Consider the following 13,168-nt stretch of genomic DNA (forward strand, 5'->3'; position numbering starts at 1 on the left):
AGTTGCCATTCGCATTAGACACCTAAAAGATCAAAGAGTAGAAGCTGAGAAAACAGCCTCACTTGATCTGCTGTTACTCTATTCATTATATCATTTCATGGGTGAAATGAAATGAAAGTCTCTTTCAAACCCAAGTAAAATAATGACAAATTTTTACATAAAATTTTATTGAAGTCTCCCCCAAACTTCTAATACTGGAAGACTCAACTGCTTTCTCTAGTGAAAAATTTATTATGACTTAACCATATATCCCCCATGTTAACTTATTGGATATTCATTTCTCTCAAATATATTTAGGCTTTTGCAACACCTTTGAGATCTATGTATAAATCATTAGTTTAGAATTGTATAGGATTGCATTTATGGTTATTTTAGGAAAAATGGTTTTATCAGAATGATGATTAGTTCTTACTTATAGTCAGTGTCTTATTTAGTTTCTTCTCCCTTTTGGTCTTTTCTATTTATCAATTTGTTTTCATTCACTGATAGGGGATCTAGAATCTGGTGTTCTGAAACTCTGACTTCATATGCATTTATTTTCAGAAGGGAAATCCCATGCTATGCTTTGAAATTCTTACCATTTCCAATATCCACGCATCTAATTCTAAGAACTAGTTTTTAAAAGGTGCTTTCTCCAAGTAACATTTTTTGGATTTTGTTTTAGTTTTTAATTTCTAAAGCTTTTAGATTAAATAAACATTGTCCAATTAAAGAGTTGAGAGTTTGGCTGTTTAAATTAACATGAACTTTGTGTTGAGTCATCACATAACATCTTTTAGCCATCCCTTTGGCAATTAGTTCTTAACTTTGATATTCACTCAAATTTGGTTGACTCTAGTTAGAAACAGAAAATGTATCTCTGCACAGCCATGACAGTGCATTTTTTACTTCCTGCCTGATTCTGTGTGAGCTATGTAGGTATTTGAAGTTAAAAATAGGAGGATGAATGTTTTATGCATCTCATAAATATATCCTTGAAGGTAGTCCCACAGTAGTAAATCCTTATATGTAGATGAAACGATTCTGTTGATTTAGAAATCTTTTGTTTAATGTAGGAATAATGCTATTCAGGTAGAATTTCCAGGAGTAGTAATGAATTTTACAAAGGTTATGTATTGAACATTCCTTGAAAAGACTTCTACTTTTAAGGCTTTTTTATTCTTTGGAGATTAGACATATTCAATTACTTTTTGAAATTAAAGATACCTCATTAAGTCAAATAACCTAGTGTTTGTCTCCTTAGGGTAGGTATTGTGTTACCCCATCTTACAGATGAAACCATTAAGATGCAGAAAACATTTGAATTGCTTCAAGTGATACACATCAAATAAGTAGAAGACGAATGTCTAGAAAATAGATTTTCTACATTCTCAAAGTCCATTCCAACATTACAGAGACCTTGTTGCAAAGGAAAAATAGAATTCTGATACAGAGTTGAATGTAGATACTGACTCTACCACCTACTAATTCCAAATAAGTGGTGACCTAAGTTTGCTCATATGCTAATAGAGATTTAACACCTACTTCACCATGTCCTTGTGAAGATGGATGTGATAAATATATGCAGTCTGCTGAGTGCAGCTTATTAAATAGCAGTTATAATTACTTTTTAAAATCATCTGCTTCCCAGCAATGAATCCTTGAGGAGGGCATTTTTCATGTGACTATAAAGAGCCAGGATACCAATGAGCAAATTTGGGTTGTTGTTTGTACCTGTACACTTTTTTTAATGTACCAGCAAGAAAGAGATAACAAAGATGGTGTCTTGGAACTAGTTTAATGTGAGAAATTGCTTATTTTCTGTTTTATCTCTATGCTTGCTCCCCAATTAAATAGAAAGGACTGAAGATCACTTCGTCTCTAGCCCTGAACTTCCAGCTTGGTGTGTTTCCATGGTGCTGACCTGAGCCCATAAACATAGAACTGTAAAATTTTCACGCATACATCCCAACATCATGGTTATTTGGGCTTGAATTTGCAGTAAGTCAAGGTTCAAGTGTCAGTTTCTCTCTTTTGATCTTAAAGCTGTATCCAGAATTGCTGCCCAACTCTTCCCACCCAACCTCAAAAAATTGAGGTTTTCATTTCTTGTGACCTCATCATGTGTTATTAGGGCACGTGTGGTTTTTATAGCTACTTTGGAGCCCTTTGTAAAGCCCTTTGTGGGCTTCTCCTTTTTATAAAGCCAACAATTATGTCACCATCTATGTGATGTGAATATTCTCCACAGTCTCTAATTGTTGGAGCACCAGAATCTGCAGACAAATCAAAACCATCTGAAACTAGTCCGTTTGTTTTGTTTTCTCTTTCCCCCTTTCTCATCTTTTATACCCCTGACCACCCAGAGAGACACTAATTCTGCCATCAGCGACCCTTCAGCTTTCTGAAAGGGGCATCACCATCAGCAGTCTTGATTTGAACATTCAACCGTAAGACACATCCTGCTGTCTCTGACAAAGCTGGGAAAGTGGCCCCTCTCAAGTGGATCAGCCTTAACTGGCAAACTAATATCAAATCATAGCTTCAGGGGCCTTTCAGGATATTTGACTAGGCCTTTCTAGTTAAGAACAGTATACCTTTCATCCTCATGTGATAGATCCTTGATTCTCTTTCCAAAAAATGTGTGGAGGAACAGGTGCTGATAAGGAAACAAGGTCAGGGCTCCACAGCTGTCTCAGGACCGTCAACCGTGCTTGACGGGCACAAAGCCATTTTTTGGTGGCTCCAGACCACCCTACAGCAGAAAGCGAGGAGGAACTGAAGAGTTCTGGATGAAGGTGAAAGAGGAGAGTGAAAAAGTTGGCTTAAAGCTCACCATTCAGAAAACTAAGGTCATGGCATCCAGTCTATTTGCCTATTCATGGCAAATAGGGAAACAGTGGAAACAGACCCTTACTCCTTGGAAGGAAAGTTATGACCAACCTAGACAGCATATTAAAAAGCAGAGACATTACTTTGCCAACAAAGGTCCGTCTAGTCAAGGCTATGGTTTTTCCAGTGGTCATGTATGGATGTGAGAGTTGGACTATAAAGAAAGCTGAGCACTGAAGAATTGATTCTTTTGAACTGTGGTGTTGGAGAAGACTCTTGAGAGTCCCTTGGACTGTAAGGAGATCCAACCAGTCCATCCTAAAGGAAATCAGTCCTGGGTGTTCTTTGGAAGGACTGATGCTGAAGCTGAAACTCTAGAATAGGAAGTTCTCATGTGCCCTTTACCTCAATCAACCAAATGTTTATATTTTATCCCATATGTCAGTTTCTCTTTCAGTATCATAAAACATGATATACCTATATATATATATATATATATATTCATCATACTATATACCTATATATACATTCATCATATTATATGTGTGTAATACACAGTTCATATATTTTTCAAACCATTGGAGAACCAGTTGCAGACCGGGTATGATTTATCCTAAATACTTTAGCATATATTTCAATGCATTTCCTGAGTACAGGACATTCTCTTGCGTCATACAAAACAAGAATCAAACACAGGTAATACATCGCTGACATAATACCATTACCTAATTCGTAGTCCATATTCAAATTTCATCCTCTGTCATGATAACGTTCTTAATAGCTAAGTGTTTTGTCCCACTGGCCTAGGATCCAATCTAAAATCGTGTAATCCATTTAGTTGTCATGCTGTGCTTTACTTTTTTGTTTAAAAGCTTATATTCAGTCACTAATGACCTGGACAGTATCTCTTTTTAACGTAATTTCTGCAGGCTGACTACTGTTCCAAGAATAGGAAGTTAAGCCAAAGCTGGCTACCAAAATCCATTAGCAATAGGAAGATCTGTGCTGAGGAGACAGCACATCAGTTGCAAAGTGGTCACCCTGTTGTGACCACTTTGGACCTTAGAGGAAGACAGAACAAGAAAGACAACTCTGAATGTATCACTACTTTGCAGTTTTGAAATTTAAAACTTGGGAGAGAGATACTGTTGCCCTTCTAGTCAAAGAATAGTGTTTACAAGTCGCCACATTGCACAGATTTGCAGTAAGTACTTAAATCCAATCCTAAATAAATATTTAGCTCAGTGCTGTGCTAGTGAAACCTCAGTTAAAATCAATATTTTCATCAGAATGAAATACTGGAGATATTTTTTTAAAGTTTGGATGTAAATATTGTCATTTTTTAATCTAAAAGTCCTCTTTAAAAAAAAAAAAAGCTATGTATTTTCAAATGTCTGGAATTAAAGTGAATGCAATTAGTTCCTTCCCCTCAAAAAAAAAGCAAGTAACACAGACTTGTAGTATTTATGATGCCGAAAGCATGCAGTGTTTTCCTTAGTTCTGTAAATAGAATTATGATGAGGGCTACAGGGTTTCAGCAGTGATTTCTAGTCACCGTTGAACAATAGTAATCCCTAAGTCTCAGAAATTTTTCTTTTTTTTTTTTTCCATGTCAGGCTTCCTTCTAAAACTAGATAAAAAGAACATGAAAGAGCCTTTGGTTTTTAAGTAAATGAACCTACCTAAACAGATTCATTTTATTTTTTTTTTTAAGTATTGTAATAACACACAAAAGTACCAAGTCTTGATGCCAGAAAACTGAGTTAGACCCACTGATAGCAATTACAGTACTGAAAAACCAGATAGATGACAGGAAGTACAAAATCCTCCCATGTTATTTTCACATTTTCCCTCTAAAAACAAGAGAGATGTCTACACATGCAAAGGACAGAAATTAGCTACCAGAAAAATACTATGCACATCCATATTCAGCACATAGATTAAAAATAAAGCAGTTGTTTGTTCCTTACAGTAGAACAGGCTTACCCATTCATCCTTGTGATAGATATGCATACAAGACCAAAATGAAATCGAATCCCTGCAGATGGCTCATAAGTCACAAAAACTGTTTTAATCTTTTCATGGCATCCCTTTGGGAAGCCTGCCCCTTGGTAAGTAATAACATGCAATATATATAATGTCAAGTATTGTTTAGTTTTTTAGTAGAAAGCCTTCTTTTGCTCTAAAAGATTTTTCCCCATATTTCTTACAAAGAGATTTATGTCACTGTGTTACCTTAATATGTACGTCCACAGCATTCTGTTGTAGCTTTTGTTTTACATAAGAAAAGTGTCAGTATTCAGGAACCATGTATGCAAATCTTATCTGAAATTGACTGTGGCTCAGAGTCATATTTTAAGAGGCAGTCAGGTAAATCTAAATGTAGTTTTACCGTTGCTCTTTCTAATGGATTTTGCTAGGAAACAGTTGAGTTTCAAGCAGAACTAAAATGAAAGGAGACCTTGGAGTCTTAACCATTGAACAGATGCTCTAAATGCAGCTTTGAAAATATAGCTGTCACTTCAGATCTTTTCCACTGAGTTCCTATGTAAGCCAATTGCCAGAGCTGCTGGCATTATAATGGTTTCATAGTTGTATGTAAAATAGACACTGTGAGAACTCATAAAACAGAGTAACTAGCCTATTATCAACCTATTTTTAACTATTCCATTGTCCTGGTTTTCATCCTACTTAAATATTTGGAAGAGCAAAACTAATGAGAACTTATAGTAAAAAGGTACTTGTGTACCACTGTGATATTGTTCATTTGTGAGTTGCTAACTTGTCAAACCAAATCAGAGATTCTTGAATCTTTATTACATTAAAACAATTCCTGATATTGACTCTTGGGAAGGATTTAATTTTCCTCTCTAAACTGAAAATTGTCCTTTCTGTGATGATGTAAGGTTTTTTCCTTATCCCAGCAGTATTTTATATATATGTGTGCATATAGATATAATGTATACAGATACTAGTATGTGTATGTATATATACTCACACTAGGAGATTCTGGAGCTGATTTGCCTCAGAAAATAGGCAAATAGATATAATATATTGAAGTGCTCTTAACTTGACTGAAAATATAAAATCTAAGAACATGAGATGTAGAAGTTTAATTTATAATAATTATATGATACTCAATATAGCGAGAGGTTAATTGACTAATGAATAAAATAATAGAATATTCTCCAACAATGTCTGTCTAAATTAGTAGCATTTCAGGTTTTTTTCAAGCTGAAAAACTATAATGTAGGCAATAGCATAACTTCCACAAAATCAGTGTATAAACTATACACAGAACCTTGGTCTCTAAATCTTCAACTTTAAAATCCCTATCTATCCATCTTATAGTATATCTACTAAAGTATATGCATGGTACTGTATTGTATTTGGATGTATATACTGCAAGGTGTTTAAGTAGAAATGTTAAATAATAAAATGAAGCAATTATAATTCATGACAATATGAAATGACTCTGCACTATGTGTATTCACCTAACCACTGTGCATACTGTTTCCTTTTAGAAAAAACACCAAAGAGAAAGAAAACAAAGAACAAAATACCCCAGAATTCCTAAAGAACAGTAAGTATTTTAATGAGACAATTATTATTCTAGAGCTTCTATAAAATTAGAAGACCTTAATTTTTTTTTTAATAGAAATGTTCACCTTGTTATTTTCTAAGATAAGAAACTAATATACTAAATAAAGTGCAGTCTTCTAAAACTCAATTTCAATTTACTGGAGCGAACTGATAATCATTTATCCTATAATCCTCTTAGATAAGGGGCCAGGGCAATCCTTGTGATACATATATGTGGCAGAAATGTTTATGTTGGTTCCATCATATCTTTTGACTAGCATCGTATCATTTTAAATTCTATAGAAGAAGAAAGTAATAAGTAAAATTTAATCAAAGTACCTCATCTTATCTTTTTGTGATACAAAATTTTTTTACTTCCAACAAAACTTTAAGCAGAATCAATGTGCTTGGCTTGTTTATAGTCATTAAATTAGAATTATTAAAATATAGCAACCATCTGCAGGCTTTAAAACAGAGCTTCATCTCATTAGTGCCTTTCTTTCCAATCTTTCACAGCTTAATTATGACCTGTATTTCCTTATATAGCTAATATTTGAAAGTAATGATTGCTTTTCTAAATATGTTTTTATTAAACAAAATAAGTGCATTTTTGATGACATTCTTTCTAGTAGAACTAGTAATATTATAATGATTTCCTAGATGTAAGCAATTGTAAATTTTAAATATGAGAAGAGCAAAAAAATAAATAAATATAGAAAAGCAGAACCCACTTCGATGAACCATGGTATATCACTGCTTAATACCCTGGTAGTTTTGAAATGAGTTTGCAGATGCATTTAGCTAAAACAGAATCACTGAAGTAAAATGAAGTAACAAGATAATAGGTCTATATCTTGATAAATATCAAAATAGAATAATCCAATGGGAAGGATGCATGATGCAAAAAAAGAAATTCATAAATAATTTTTCTAGGATATATACAAATTATACTTACATAGTAAGATTTTCTAACACCAGAACAACTTTAATGCATGAATTACATCTTAATTTTAAATAATTAAATACAAATAATCATGGTAATAATGATATAAATGTGATTCATCTTGTTTGTTTTTGAAGTGTGAGAGAAACAGGGAAAGAATTTTCTTTTACTTACCTATCCGAATAGTATCCTCTTGCTGCTTCACTTTACACAAAGTAAATAATTTAAAAAGCGTATTTTATCTCTTTATAATTTTATAAAATTGTTATGAAGCAAAATAATATGAATTAAAATGTTTCCCACATATATATTCAGTCAGTCAGTCAGTTCAGTCACTCAGTTATGTTAGACTCTTTGCAACCCCATGGACCACAGCACGCCAGGCCTCCCTGTCCATCACCAACTCCTGGAGTTTATTCAAACTCATGTCTATTGAGTCGGTGATGCCATCCAGCCATCTCATCCTCTGGCGTCCCCTTCTCTTCCTGCCATCGATCTTTCCCAACATTAGGGTCTTTTCCAATGAGTCAGCTCTTGGCATCAGGTGGCCAAAGTATTGGAGTTTCAGCTTCAGCATCAGTCCTTCCAATGAACACCCAGGACTGATCTCCTTTAGGGTGGACTGGTTGGATCTCCTTGCAGTCCAAGGGACACTCAACAGTCTTCTCCAACACCATAGTTCAAAAGCATCAAATCTTCGGTGCTCAGCTTTCTTTATAGTCCAAATACATCCGTACATGACCACTGGGAAAACCAGAGCTTTGACTCGATGAAACTTTGTTGGCAAAGTAATGTCTCTGCTTTATAATATGCTGTCTAGGTTGGTCATAGCTTTTATTCCAAGGAGTAAGTGTCTTTTAATTTCATGGCTGCAGTCACCATCTGCAGTGATTTTGGAGCCCAAAAAAATAAAGTCTGTCACTATTTCCACTGTTTCCCCATCTATTTCCCATGAAGTGATGGGACCAGACGCCATGATCTTAGTGTTCTGAATGTTGAGTTTTAAGCCAACTTTTTCACTCTCCTCTTTCACTTTCATCAAGAGGCTCTTCAGTTCTTCCCTTTCTGCCATAAGGGTGGTGTCATCTGCATATCTGAGGTTATTGATATTTCTCCCAGCTATCTTGATTCCAGCTTGTGCTCTCTCTGGCCCAGCATTTCTCATGATGTACTCTGCATATAAGTTAAATAAGCAGGGTGACAATATACAGCCTTGACGTACTCCTTTTCCTATTTGAACCAGTCTGTTGTTCCATGTCCAGTTCTAACTTGCTTCCTGACCTGCATACAGGTTTCTCAAGAGGCAGGTCAGGTGGTCTGGTATTCCCATCTCTTTCAGAATTTTCCACAATTTATTGTGATCTACACAGTCAAAGGCTTTGGCATAGTCAATAAAGCAAAACAGATGTTTTTCTGGAACTCTCTTGCTTTTTCGATGATCCAGTGGATGTTGGCAATTTGATCTCTGGTTCTTCTGCCTTTTTTAAATCCAGCTTGAACATCTGGAAATTCATGGTTCACATACTGTTGAAGCCTGACTTGGAGAATTTTGAGCATTACTTTACTAGCATGTGAGATGAGTACAATTGTGTGGTAGTTTGAGCATTCTTTGGCATTGCCTTTCTTTGGGATTGGAATGAAAACTGACATTTTCCAGTCCTGTGGTCACTACCGAGTTTCCCAAATTTGCTGGCATATTGAGTGCAGCACTTTCACAGCATCATCTTTTAGGATTTGAAATAGCTCAACTGGAATTCCATCACCTCCACTAGCTTTGTTCATAGTGATGCTTCCTAATGCCCAGTTGACTTCACACCCCAGGATATCTGGCTCCAGATAATTGATCATACCAACATGTTTATCTGGATCATGAAGATCTTTTTTGTACAGGGCTTCTGTGTATTCTTGCCACCTCTTCTTAATATCTTCTGCTTCTGTTAGGTCCATACCATTTCTGTCCTTTATTGAGCCCATTTTTGCATGAAATTTTCCCTTGGTATCTCTAATTTTCTTGAAGAGACCTCTAGTCTTTCCTATTCTATTGTTTTCCTCTATTACATTGCATTGATCACTGAGGGAGGCTTTCTTATCTTCCTTGCTATTCTTTGGAACTCTGCATTCAAATAGGTATTCTTTCCTTTTCTCCCTTGCCTTTTGCTTCTCTTCTTTTCATAGCTATTTGTAAGGCCTCCTCAGATAGCCATTTTGCCTTATGTCTTAACCTCCAAAGAGTTCATGAGTAAGGAGTGTCAGTGCATTGAGTAAAGCATGATATAAATCAAAGAGACTGGATGTGACAATAACTATTTTTCTTGTTTTTATCTATAGACTATGTGCTTGTGTTATAAGTCCATGACTAGTAAATGAGCTTTTACAACTTTCATTTGAAACAAACATTACAAAATGGAAAATGTTTATCATAGGAAAGTCATACAGACCACCTGCAATTTTGCTTCAAAACCCATAGCTTAAGAACAATTTGGTAATTGACAAAATATTACTAAAGATTTTTAGAGCACATTGTACTTGTGTTTCACAAACTTCTTGCACTTAAGAAAATAAGGACAGAGGATAATTTTGTATATTGTGTATTAATAATTTTCTTCTAAATTGCTGAATACTCAGTGGTGCTTTTAAGAACTCAATGGGTCAGCTCTTTATAGACTCTAAATACACTGGAAAATAATAATACAAAGAGGATACATTTGAAAAAATCAGATGCTCGGGAAGGTTTCCTAGAAACTATTCACATTATTCTAGATTTGTTAAACCTCCTTAAATACTATTGGGATTGATGGAAGAAACTTATCTGGTCTAACGTTATTTTATAGTCATTGCCTCCTGTAATATCCTCATTTAGAGAGGGGCAGGTAAGACAAGTCATTTATCTATGCTCTTGTATTCTAGTGATGGAATCAAGGAAAATTCTGACTTTATTAACCACCCACTGTTTTTCCTATCTGTCATATTAGCTGAAAGCACTTATAGAAAAACTGAGGGTCTTAAACCAGTTCAAGAATCATCTTCTCAAAATTTAAACTTCTTTCAACCAAAGCTCTAATGAAAATTTATATAAATAACAATGCCTACTCTCTACCTGCCAAAAATTTTGTCATATGGTTCATTAGGATGATGTTTATAGCAGAAAGAATTAGAGTTAGAGAATCTGAGTTTGAATCTAGACTTCATCAACTCCTTCTCTCATAGTGAAAAGTCCTGGGGAAGATGATGACATTCAAGATGACACAGCTAAATTACTACTGGTAAACAATGATACATACACTCACTCTACCTTCAGCAACAGTTAAGCAATTATCTCTTTAAGTCTCTACGCTTGTATCTGGATGATGAAAAATATTTTTCCAATCTACTTCCTGAGACTTTCTGAGAGCTAATTAGATTGCCACAGTGATGCATAATTACAAATTTTGATTATTACATTGTTATGTAAAACCCTACAGTATGTTTCTTTAAAGAGAACAACTTCCTATTGTGTGAAAATTTGCCTTTACTGTTTTGGAAATCCAGTATTTCATTTACAACTGTCGTTGCTGATGGAATCAGTTTTTGATTGACATCTGTTTTAGACAGTAATAGTCATCAAGCAAAAAATTCCCTTTTTCTTGAATTTATAATTTACCCTTAACCTTGATCGGCTTTCTCACACATAGACCTGAGAGACATCTTATTAAAAAAGGAGAGAGTAGGGAAGGAAAAGGAACACTTATTGGGTTTAGTTTGTGTCAGATGCTTTCCTAATTACACAATTAAATTTCACTTGGTATCAAAAGAACTCCTCCTTTGTTGTAATGGTTTTGTAGATGATGAAAGCAAGAATTGAAAGCCTTATAAAGTTAGCCTAACTTAGTAAGCAGCAGAGTTACCATTTGAACTCAGCTCTGTATGATTTACCCCTTTTCAAGTTTTCACTCTCAAGTAAGGCCTTAACAACTGAAAAGGCAAAGCCTGTTTCATTTTCCAGCCATGAGTGATGGCATGGTGGGAGGAGGTAAAGTAAAGAATATATCACTTATTAAAGTGTTAGTTCTCCGTGAAGAATATTTGACGTACATGTAATACTACTTTATCACTTTTTACCACAAACATTAGACTGCATCATGCCTATTTGTCCCTTATATGATAAAATTAAAGCATGGTAGGATGATTTAATTATTAAAGATGATCTTTAGATAGAAAAAGTAGAACCAAAATTGAAATGAATGACAGCCTTAAGTATAAAAGATCACCTAAAGAAAGAGAACTGTATTTATTCTACATTTTACTTGTAAATTAATTGACAATTAAGTGGATGCTTACAAGATGTGCTTCTTAGATTTTTATACTTATGACATTATCTGGACTTATTTGCTTAAAATGTTTGGTCAAATTTTGGAAGTTGATTCCTTTGTTTATTCATTATTCTTTTTTAGTAGTTGCTAGGGAGTGTCTGTGGTCTACACTGTTCCAGGTGTTAAAATACAGGTGTGATTAAAGAACAGCCTCTGTCATCAAGTAGCTTTTATTTAGAGTAATTACAAATATTGCAATGTCCATTTTATAAAGAGAATAATAGTACTTTGACTTACCGTAATGGAAGATAGTCATCTGATGCACCATGGTCAGAATCACTTTGTCTTACTAAATGACTGAGAATTTTGTCGCTTTATTTAGGACATTGGGTAAGATGGGTTTCCCACAATCATTATTATTCATGATAAAGCAAAATTAAACTCTCTTTCATGATTTGGGGCATTTTCTAGACCACCTAAATAGGAGCCTTCTGTAATCATATTATAGCCTTGTACTGGCTTTGGGAACTCACTGTGTTCAAAACTCAGCTCCATTTTTTGTCAGCAATGGGATTTAGGACAATTTAGTAAAGCCCGTAATTTTAAGTACTGCATTGAATTTAACTCTTATACTTATTCAACAGAATTCGATAGAAACTTTAAGAAGCTTTAAGTTTTGATTGGATGATTAGTCTTTTGTGTTGTTGTTTGTTCTGAAATTTTTTTCATCTTTCATAACTCTGATATACAAGTTATATAGTTACAATAGAGAAGGGGAATTGCTTTAAAAATCAGCAATGTGGTTTTAAAAATATGTGGAGTCTAAAGTTAGTAAGATTTTAAAACAAATGACTCAGCTATCTGAGTGATTAATGTTAAATCTGATCGGCTCTAACAATGAGATTTATTTACCTATTTGTCTGCGCTGGGGCATTATTTTGGGTTGCATTATTCATTTTGGTAATTAGAAACATTGGCAGTGGAGGGAGGAGCTGCATTCAGATCCTTTTTCTGCCACTTACTTGCTGAAGGATCTCAGCAACTTCTTTGCTTCAATGTCTTCATATGTTGCAATGGAGATAATAAATCCTACTTTATAGTTTTCATGTGAGAATTCCAGAATTAAATGTTTATTACACAAGTTAATACAATAATACCAGCAAATAGTACTTCTGTGTTATATTGCTATTTAAGATATTTCCTTTGCAATATAAGAGGGGAATTCTTTTAAAATCCTAAAACAAATACAAATCTGCAAGGACTAAAAAGGAAGGGAAGTATGAAGGAAGAGGAGGAATGAAGGCTGGTTAGAAATCCTGAATGCAAGATGAAATTTGGTTTTGATACAGTAGGAGTCTACCATGAGCCATCTCCTAGAAGGCCTCTTTCTCCCTAAAGCAAATGCTACTGAAATGAGACAAGGTCAATAGCACGGCTCCCTCTCAGAGAGGTCAAAAGTAAGACTTGAAACACTTTGACAGTTTTCATGGTTCTTAAATTAAATTGAATCAGGATGCACCCTGATGTGAATGGTACCAAAAAC

At 34.6% G+C, this 13,168-nt stretch overlaps 1 protein-coding gene across 2 annotated transcripts in view; it reads left to right on the forward strand.

The window, feature by feature from the left end:
• Window positions 1-13,168, forward strand: part of SYT1 (synaptotagmin 1) — a 586,821-nt gene that overhangs the window by 187,684 nt on the left and 385,969 nt on the right. For both annotated transcript variants that reach the window (XM_043880212.1, XM_043880222.1), the window contains exon 3: window positions 6,336-6,394. The gene's annotated coding sequence lies outside the window, so the exon portion shown is untranslated. The remainder of the gene's footprint in view (window positions 1-6,335; window positions 6,395-13,168) is intronic.

The sequence above is a fragment of the Cervus elaphus genome, chromosome 3, assembly GCF_910594005.1.
Source record: "Cervus elaphus chromosome 3, mCerEla1.1, whole genome shotgun sequence".
Taxonomy (NCBI): Eukaryota; Metazoa; Chordata; class Mammalia; order Artiodactyla; family Cervidae; genus Cervus; species Cervus elaphus.